General features: G+C 33.0%; 1 long non-coding RNA gene across 2 annotated transcripts; it reads right to left on the bottom strand.

Moving 5' to 3' along the window:
* Positions 1 to 1,184: 1,184 nt before the first annotated feature.
* On the bottom strand, positions 1,185 to 9,584 carry LOC136226226 (uncharacterized). 2 transcript variants are annotated; one of them, XR_010687644.1, is made up of 6 exons: positions 9,380 to 9,584; positions 5,756 to 5,808; positions 2,624 to 2,738; positions 2,434 to 2,538; positions 2,220 to 2,336; positions 1,185 to 1,697 (listed from the first exon to the last, which is right to left on the bottom strand). It is a non-coding gene; the product is annotated as an uncharacterized lncRNA (long non-coding RNA). The 2 variants fall into 2 exon arrangements; XR_010687645.1 differs by lacking the exon at positions 2,624 to 2,738.
* Positions 9,585 to 10,484: the final 900 nt, after the last annotated feature.

Below are 10,484 nucleotides of genomic sequence, written 5' to 3'. Positions count from 1 at the left end.
ATCCAGGAGATGGAGGATTATGCTTTGAACCTAGTCAAGAATTTAAAAGGTTGTCTTGATCTCTACAACACATTAATTGAAGATGGAGATTACGAAGCATCACATTCTATTTTTAGGGTTCTTTGTTTCCTATAAATAGAGGCTCCATATTTCTGGAGAATTAAGAGAGAAGAGTTGTAAAAAGGTTGTGAGTGTTTGCTTAGAAGTATTGCAGGAATTCTCACTCTGCACACCTGTGTAAATTGTGTGTGTGATCAAAACTAAGTAGGGTGTACTTGGGTTTTGGGTTGTGATTGAGTGATTGAGTGTTGTAATACTTGTACTTCATTCTCCTATAGTGCAAAGGGCTTCTTGCAGTAGCTCCAAGGATTAGCCACTGATTTGGTGGTGAACCTTGTAAAAATTCTTGTTTTCTTTCCTGTTTGTTTATTTCCTATATTCTGAGAATTATTTCAGCTTTTTTGCTGTTGTGTCCTGAAAGAGGAATTTGGTATTCTGATCGTTTTATAAAGGGTTAATACACATATTTGTCCATGTGTTTTCTCGGAAAAACAGATTTGCCACTACACCATAAATGGCCAATTGCAACATTGTAAATGAGTTACAATAGACCCTAAAAATGTAACAATAGGCAAAAAAATAGGATTAGGCAACACATTAGGTCATATTTAAAGTGTTGGTATATGGGCCATTGCCTTTGCTGTCAAAGGCAACATTATGTTACCGCATGCAACACCAAAGAATGTGTTGCCATATTTTACAGAAAATGCAACATTATCTCACAAAATAATAAAAGGCAACATTGTTTCATCGGAAAAGCAACACTTTTAATATTAATAGTATGTTGCCTTAGTTAAGTAATGGCAACATTTGTAGTTAAATGCAACACTTATATATAATCAAATGCAACACTCTTCTAAAGTAAATGCAACACTCTTCTAAAGTAAAAGCAACACAATGTTTTATACAAAAGCAGCGATTGTTTGTAAAAAGGCAACATTTTTATTTATTTATAGTAACACTTACATGCTAATAAAGGGACAAAATTTTCAATTAAAGCAACACTTTTCTATTAACAAATGCAACTTTTTGTAATGTAAAAGCAACATTATTTGATTTCAAAAGCAAATATGTACAGCAACACTTAATAATCGAAAATGCAACTTTTTAAATAAATTGCAACATAACATTTGTTTACATAAAAAGGATATTAGAATTCAACAAAAGCACCTAATATTCGAATTCAACAAAAACACCTAATATTCGAATTCAACAAAAAGCACCTAATATCTAAGCATAAACAAACAATTCTTCATTCATCAACATGAATTTGAAGGAAGAGAGTCGATGGTTTCGGGAGTAGGAACAACCCCATCCAAATTTAGATTGAGTGTTGGGTTCATTTGGCACAACCTTTGTAAAATAGTTCCAAGATGAGCTTGCATGTTTTTTTCCATTTCTTCTTTAACTTCATTTCTCATTTCCTCTCGGACTTCCGCTTTTATTTGTTCGATTTCCTCACTTGAAATGTTTTTCTTACTTGTAGCAATTAAAGATTCACCAATTTGTTTCTTTTTCTTGATGTGGCCCCTCCTACCAACAAGCCATGAAGGACCATGAGATGGTACTTCTCCAAGTATTTCCTCAATTATCTCAATGTTTTCCCCTCCAGATGATAATTTTTCTTCAATGCTTGCCTATATACCCAAATACTAAAAATTATTGAATAAAAATAAAAAACAATCCTTAGAGAAATCAGCAAATCACAAAAATATACATGTGCCCAAATGCCTAATTCAACAAATCCCAAACACATACATATGCCTAATCACCAAAATATATACATCAAAAAGAAAATTCACTGATAAATGTATACAACAAATAAATGTATACATCAAATCACAAAAACATACAAGTGCTCAAATGTCTAATTTAGCAAATCACAAAAACATACAAGTGCCCAAATGCCTAATTCAGCAAATCACAAAACATACGAGTGCCCAAATGCCTAATTCAACAAATCAGAAAAACATACAAGTGCCCAAATGCCTAATTCAACAAATCACAAAAACATACATTTGCCCAACACCCGCAACACAAATGTATATATCTTGAAAAGCATACAGTATATCACATTTATATGTATACATCACCACACAAAGATATACATGTGCCAAGAACATGTTTTCACCAATAAATGATTGACAACATAGACTTACAAGTTTGTCATGGGTTGCACTATCTTCATCTTTGTATTTATGACCTTCTTTTCTTTTTCGAGTTGCTAAAAAAAGTTCTGCCAGTGACGGTTCCACTTGATCGGGTTTCTCAAGTTGCTTACATAAATCATAGATGAAACTAAATGTCAATATTCGTTTAAAACTAATGATTTCAATTGTAAATAACAAATTGTAAAACTTATTTCACACATACCAATTTATTGCGGATTCGTGCAAATCCAATTGGTAAATACTATGATCTTGTGCTCTTTTGTATCTCTTTGTAGTTCCACGACCTTCGAAAATATGACGATGCTCCCTACATATTAACAATAAAACACTTCTCACTAATTAAAGTAATTGCCTAAATACATAATTTGAATATTACTAGATAAGAATCTTACTCAATATATTTCTCCACATCGTCATTCCCGAAGTTGAAAAGAATATATCGATGCGCTTCATTCCATATACCATCCTCCAAATGAAATGATTTTCCATTTTTGTTTCTCCTTGTCCCTATAGGGGAACCAACATTTTTCAATATGGAACCAACAGAATTAGAGACGGCTAATCGATTCGTCTTTGTTCCATCACTCAAATATCTGGAACAAAATGTTAAACATTCTTCTGCCAAGTATCCTTCAGCTATGGACCCTTCTGGTTTACTCCTATTGCGAACATATGACTTTAACTTTCCTAAATACCTCTCTATTGGAAACATCTATCTATTATGCACCGGACCTCCAAGCTCGACTTCTTTGGTCAAATGAATCGGCAAGTGAACCATTATATCAAAGAATGATGGGGGGAAAATCATCTCAAGTTGGCAAAGTGTCAAAGCAATATCATTTTGCAATTTCTTTAAATCTTGAGGTTCAACAACTTTGCTACACAATGCTTTGAAGAATCCACCCAACCTAATCAAAGGTATAGCTACCTCGCGCTTCAAAGTTTTCTTCATAGCAAACTGGAGTAAATATTGAAGGATGAAATGAGCATCGTGACTCTTATATCCAGAAATTTTCCTCTCATTCATTTGCACACAACGGCCAATATTGGACGCACAACCATATGGAAATTTGGCATTTTTTAACACTGAACAAAACATTTCTTTATCCTCGTTTGTCATATCAAAACGTGAAGGCCCATAATTCTTTTTTATCCCATCGTCAGAATGAGTAGGATGCAATACCTTTCTAATACCCATATCTTGTAAATCTAAACGGGCTTTTAGATGGTCTTTAGTCTTCCCAGGAATAGTTAATAAAGTCCCTATAATGTTATCGCATACGTTCTTCTCAATATGCATAACATCAAGATTATGGCGAGAGATGTTGTGTTTCCAATAAGGAAGTTCAAATAGAATAGATTTCTTCCTCCAAGGAACATCAAAATTGGCCTTTCGATTCTTCTTTTCTTTTCCAAACACATTGACATAGTCATGCAATAAGTGATCAATTTCCATCCCAGACAATTCAATAGGAGCACTTCCCTCTTCAACTTTACCATTGAATCTACGCTTATCCAACCTCCATTCATGGTTAGGATTAAGAAACTTCCTATGGTTCAAATAAACTGTTTTCCTACTATGATTCAAGTAGGTTGAGGAAGTCTGGTAATGGCAATTAGGGCAAGCAAGTTTGCCTTTAGTGCTCCATCCAGACAACATTGCATAGGCTGGAAAATCACTAATTGTCCAAAGTAGCATTGCTCGCATCACAAATGTTTCATTAGCCAGTGCATCATAAGTTTCCAACCCTATATCCCATAATTCATTTAACTCTTTGATCAAAGGCTGCATGTACACATCAATATTGTTTCCGGGCGAATTGGGGCCGGGAATCAGAGTCGATAGGATTAAATTTTCTTGTTTCATACTTAGCCAAGGGGTAGGTTATAATTCACTAACACAATTGGCCAAGTGCTATGGGAGATACTCATTGTTCGAAAAGGGTTAAAACCATCAGAAGCTAAACCCAACCTCACATTACGATGCTCACCTGAAAATTGCGGATACATAGAATCCATAACCTTCCAAGCCTTACCATCAGCTGGATGTCTCAACTTCCCATCATTTTTTCGTACTCTAGCATGCCACACCATCAATTCAGAATATTCTTTGCACATGAACATACGTTGTAGCCTTGATTTTAGGGGAAAATATCTCATCACTTTTGCAGCTACTTTGGAAGACTTTGTTTTACCCTCATTCTCTGTAGGCACAATCTCATCTTCTTTGACTTTCCACCTTGAACTGCCACATACTTTGCAAGCATTGTCATTTTCATTTTCACCCCAATACAATATGCAATCATTAGGACATGCATGTATTTTTTTATAATCAAGACCCAAATCTTTAATGATACACTTTGCATCATTAAAGGACTTAGGTACATCTGCATGGGGAAAAATTTCACGAATCAAACCCAAAAGTTCTGAAAATGCAGCCTCACTAACACCATAGGTACACTTCCAAAGATAAAGTTGGATTATGAACTTTAACTTAGAAAACTTATCACAACCAGGATACAATGGTTGTTTTCCATCCTCAAGAAGGTTGTAGAATTTTTTGGCTTCAACATTTTTTCCATATCTAGCTCCACCTTCATTTTGTTCCATTTGATCGCCTATATGCCTAAAGGTGTTACGTAGCATTGTATTCAAATCATCCCCACAATCACTTTCTAGAGTATGGTTAAGCTCATCAACATCTCCACGTATATTTTCATCTGCAACTTGATAAATCCAATCACATAAAACTGGATATGGACCATTCCATATTAGATGATCATACAATTGATCTCGAGAAAGCCATTTGCGATTGTAACATTTTTTACAGGGGCACTTCACTTGGTCTCCATCGGCATACTTAGCAAATGCATTATCAACAAATGACTTTACTCCCTTAACATACTCGTCACTATACTTCGGAGAATCCAACCAAATTTTATCATCACGGTCCATTACAAAAAAATCAGGCCTATCCAAAATGAATGAACTATGAAATTAATCCAAAAAATTCAGCTGAATTGTCTTGAAATAATAAAGTATAACATTGAGGCAGCACCAATGGTTGATCCTGTCAAAGGAGCAGGAAGAGCTAGTGCTGCCTTGTGGAAGATGAAAAGGTAAACAAGATTTTATAGATGTTGAGGGGACAATTTTATACATATGCATAGATATTATAAAAAAGTAAAAGTTTTGGCTCTTTTTACAATTCTGAGTTGTAACTCTGCTGCAGCAGCTTGGTTAGGTGCTGCATACTTTGGCAGCAACAAAATGGAATGCAGCTGCCAAGGCAGTAGGCTGTGGGGGGGATTTGATCCGCCCCTATGCTGACGCATTAATATTATAAGTGGAAATCAAGAACAACTAATGCAATTTGGTTAATGGAAGCAAACAACTATGCAATTTGACAACTCAGTAACAAAAATATATTTATTCACATCCACAGTCAATCAAATATGCTATGATTGTAACTCAAACCAAACAAATTATATGACGCCATAAGTTTGATACAACTGTAATGGTACCTTTTCAAAGTCTGACAAGCCTAATGAAGAATTTGTTGATAAATCAGCACTTCCTGCACCAAACACAAACAATTCATACATCCATGATAAATCACATGCTAATATCATATTGAGGATTTTTGTCAACATATTGAGGATTTTTGTCAACATAGAGTCCTCTACCTTTCTCGAATATATCTCAGGATCAAAACATCAGACCCTAAGATTTCATTTTTATTTAAAGCCAGTAAGAAGGAACTATACTCAAAATTTTGCATACAAACAATATCAGAGAGTGCACCGAATTCACAGTTAAAGTGGACGCCTATCAGCTTATTTCATACAATAACAACTATATATTTTTTAATCCAAATGGTCCTAGCATGTTAATTTAGTGCCACCACAATATAAACATGCCTATTGGCTCTATTTAGTATATTATAAACTAAAATAATCCAATTATTATTATAAATAAGTAAAAAGTTCATGATTCATATCATGGGCCATTAGCCTATAATATAATTATCTAAACCCATACACATATAAATGCATTGAAATTATGAATTGGAAATCATATGGTAAAGTTGAAAAAGATGAAATGTTTTTGTATGCCAAATTATGGAAAAGAGCAAAAAGCAAGCTGACCTTTTAGTTTCATCTAAGCTAATTAACTAGTAGCAATTTTTGTAACTTAATGTTGTCAACAACTACAAGCAATTTACACATAAAGCATATGTAGTAAGCATAATTAAAAAAAAAGAAATACTTTATTTCTTGCAGCTCAGTTAATATGAAATTTGTATCTTTCAAAAAGTTTTATATTTTTAGTATTAACTTTTCTTATTTATGAGAGTATTTTTAATATCAGGAAAAGAATATATAAACTATTTTGGGAAGAAAAAATATTGAGTATATGAGCTTGTTACTTAACCTCCAGCAGTAAATTAACACACTCCATCGATATAGTTAATTGCCATTAGAGATTAGTCTTAGCATGCAATATTAAAATTTATAGCTACATATGAACAAAAGTGAAAGGATTTGACAAAAATAAAAGGGAGAAATAATTTTATAATTTTTGGTGTACCATAATAAGCCAGCAGCTATACTTTGAAAAATACCACTGCCACTGCAAAGCAATTTTTAAGACTAATACAGAATGCTTTTCTATGCCATATTTCCTAGATTGATATTGAACCATCAACATTTGATTATTAACACATTCTGTGACCCTGTTCCACCAAAAATAGGAAATTTCATGAACTTTAGAGCATGGATGTCAAAATTCTCTTTGAGAGTGCCCTACGGAGCTGGTATTCTGCATTTGTTGTGGTCTGCAACTAAAGTGGCACTTTTTCTAAATTATTTATCCAAATAGCATGCACGGTAAGAATTGGATTGACTAAAACTTAAAATTCACAAGAACCTGTTGTGTTCCCTAGACATAGATAAGAGGAAGAATGCTTCCTGCTCTGTACAGGCAACAAAATCATGAAAATTTTCCCTCTTAGCCAAACCATTTACTGTACAATCAAACCCTATACATATGCTAGTAGATGTTAGTAACTTGACAAGGCCTCAAGGTACCTAAAACTAGGTGTTAGGCAGCCTTCCTAATCTCATAGTTATCTTTATCTGTCAGATATGTTCTGAAAGCTTGACAGACCAAGAAATTGACCTTTCAAATGGTGTTAGGAATTAGCTAATAATCAATTGGTTTGGCAGGTAGGCACTTTCGGTGCACCTCTTTCTCGGAGCTCTTCATCCAATTCCTTACTTGGTTTGATTATAGGCGATTGTAAATAGCTATTATAATTCATACCACCTTATCAATACTTGTATTTCATCTCAACCATTATAAACAAGTTGAACATTGTCTCTTAGTTCCATCCAAATTGATGTAAATTTTGATAGATAAAGAGGTAAACATTACCAAATCTAATTTTGGATCTTTTATTAAGATATTTTGTTCAGTTCAAAAAATTTCAAGATCCGTGCTCAGGGAACTTTAGAATGATACCTAATGAAAATTAAAGATACAATTAAGTTTTGATCTTGAAGGGAAAAAAAATCAAAGTTTGAATCCAATTTTGAATTGGTTTGTTCGGGTATTTGGTCCGGTTCAACCGTACTCATCCCTTATTCATGTAGAATATCATAGAACCAAACAAACCATTAAAATGATGAGAGTAAGTTGCATGACACCATAAGAACTACTATGCATCAAACACAAGTACAAGCATAAGAATCCAATTCAAACTTCAGGACACATTGATATTTAAAGTCAGGTCAGACATCAAACTGGGGATATACTAAGAAAAATAAGTTAATATCAAACAGCAGTTGAACCAAACATGAGCTAAGATACCTTCATTACTCCCTGTTTCATAAAAGGTGAGGTGCTCTGAGTTACAACTTACGATGCGGCCATTACAAGTAGCAAAGCAAATTTTTAAAGAAAAACAAGCAGCAGGGAAGGAAAGTCGCATTGACTTGCAACATGAAAATATATGATGCAGTGAAACCCTATTTATAGTTCACAAGTATTAACAGCACATACAGATACATCATTCGTCTTCCAATCATAAGTAAAAAGTTATAGCCTTCTTACCATGTAAATGCAAGTGTATAAAATGTATTATGATAAGAGAGGCTGATAATCATGCCGCATAAAGTACAATGAAATTGCATTATCACTTTCTCTTTCCCGAGTGCGGTATTGACATGTCAAAACTAAACACATGCATAGAATGAGAGCATCATTGCTATGTTTTTGGATATTAAGTAGCCAACCAAAAGAGTGTCACAGATGACTGAGCATCAAACAAAAGAATTTGCATTTAACAGTTGTGGGGATTGAAAAGGTTTTGTTGTCAAACAAAAACAAAAAAAATGTATATAAATGACAACAGACAACATGTCAAAGAGAATGCCTCAATATGAAGGATTTACAGGTGGTCGCTAAAACAAATTTCAACTAAAAACAGACTGTATCGAAAATTCGTGGCAAACAACATCTGGCACATATCACTTGTGTTTTTTACCACGATATAATACAAAACTATTATTTATATTTAACCTTAAGTTGCACAATTTCTTTTCAAAATATACCATTATCTGAGGAACAGTGCAGAAGAGACTTTGAAAAATGCAAAATCGAAATGATTAGGACCTTCTACCCTTCATTACATGCAGTTGATTGAGCTTCTACACTTCATAACGAAATAAATTAATAAAGAGAAATGAATCTGCAGGTAACAGAAAACAAATAACAAAAAGAAACCACATGTAATCCCCTAAACTCGAGCACAACTATCTCATTTGCTGACACAAGTTTATGCATACAGTTGTAGAATACAAAAAAAACTTCATATTTGGAAAAGTCTGCTCATGTGGCTATGGCAATTCAAAACACAGAACAAAATGATGTATTTCTCACTGAGTTCAAGAACACAATCTTGCATTTCTGGGTGAGTAGTGGAGTTAAACTAACAGCCGATAACAATTACCAAATAATAGAAAGCATCGAGAATTGGATAAAATTTCAGTAGAAAAGATAAAACCCAGAATATACAGGAAAGCAATTTCAATTCTATGTTGCAGAAATAAAAAAACTCAAGTTAGAATATATGGGAAAGCACAAACCTGAGTGGTGAACTAAGAACAAAATCTAAACCCTAAATTTGAGTTCGATTGCATCTATTCTTGCCACCAGTTACTCCATAGCAAGAGAAATCATCAACAAGCACTAAATTTTGTATCGAACCAGGAAGCGGAAAACATTAGGGATATCGTTGTGAGAGGAAAGGATGAGAGAGAAAGGTATCGAACTAGGAAGGGGAAAACATTAGGGCTTTCACACGATAAGGTAAGTACCTTAGGGCTGAAAGGGTAAATTTTATATTCATTAGGGATTTTTTACTTTTTGTTTCCTTAAGATTTTAGAGGGAAAATAATTGGAGGGAAACAATTGGAGGGAATGAATTATTTTACTTTTTGTTTTCTTTTGGAGGGAAATTTTAGAGCCAAAAATTTGATGAAATATTAATAGCTTTTTTTTGTTAATATTTTTTTTATTACTAACAACATATATATTTCAATATATATAATCTCCAACATATATGGTTTTTATTTTTTTTATCTTTTCAAGAAATTTTATTTTATTATTATTTTTTGTATTTAATTACTTTACAATAATTAATTGGGGGAATTTTTTAGAGTCTAAGAATTTGCTGAAATTTTTTAAAATTATTTAAAGCAAAAATGACATATAATAATGAATAAAATTATTAATTAAATATATTGTATTCTTAACCAATATATTTTTATCAATAAATTAGCCATACTTATTTATTTATTATTATTATTATTATTATTATTGCAACATTTAAATATTTCTTTTAAATTGTTAAATGTTGCTTTTTATCACTACCAAGTTAAATCATGCAACATTATTTATAAATAGTATGTGAATGTTACACTATCTCAAATGAAACAACTAAAAAAAATTAAAAAACAACACATTTTGTAGAAGTGTTATCTTAGACATATATGAATAGTAGCAATTGAATAAATTTAGGGAACGCAACATTTTAAGGCAACACGTTTAGAAAAGGAGTTGCACTAGGCAATCTATGGTGTAGTGTGCCCTTAAATTAAATAAACCCACAAAATTATCCCTGAATTTTTCACAAACCTACAATTATACCCTAATCTAACAGAGCTGTTAAACGGCGTTCACATCAAACCT

The sequence above is a fragment of the Euphorbia lathyris genome, chromosome 4 (genome assembly GCF_963576675.1).
Source record: "Euphorbia lathyris chromosome 4, ddEupLath1.1, whole genome shotgun sequence".
Classification (NCBI taxonomy): Eukaryota; Viridiplantae; Streptophyta; class Magnoliopsida; order Malpighiales; family Euphorbiaceae; genus Euphorbia; species Euphorbia lathyris.
Note: the sequence above shows the minus strand (reverse complement) of the source record. Positions and strands in the feature narration are given on the sequence as shown.